Here is a 433-nt window from a genome sequence, read left to right as displayed (position 1 = left end):
GCTTGACCCACACACTTCCCCACTCAACCAGGTCCTGGGGTTCTCAGGGCTCCTCATCTGTTGGACTTCCACAGGCCGAAGGCAAATGAAGAAAACTGTACCCACCAAAACCTTTCTTAGCTGTTTAACCTTCAAAGCTATAGTTTATGATGTTTCTAATTACAGACCCCAGTGATAGGATCTGCACATCACTCACTTCTACCCTGCACCCCAGATCCCTGAGCAGTGTCCCCAAGTCAGCCAGTGGCTTCTTCATTTATAAGCCTACTGCTGATGCACATGCTTTCTTCTAAAAGGACCAAACCCGCTTTCCCACAGCACATTTCAGAACACAAGTAAGCAAATCATAAAAAGCTGTACAAACATGGAACTGTTTAGAGTCTTCAGTGTGATGTGCAGCCTTCAAGCAGTGTTTCATTTCTTGTTCTCCACG

Source organism: Galeopterus variegatus, unplaced genomic scaffold (assembly GCF_000696425.1).
Source record: "Galeopterus variegatus unplaced genomic scaffold, G_variegatus-3.0.2 Scaffold356, whole genome shotgun sequence".
In the NCBI taxonomy this organism is placed as follows: Eukaryota; Metazoa; Chordata; class Mammalia; order Dermoptera; family Cynocephalidae; genus Galeopterus; species Galeopterus variegatus.
Note: the sequence above shows the minus strand (reverse complement) of the source record.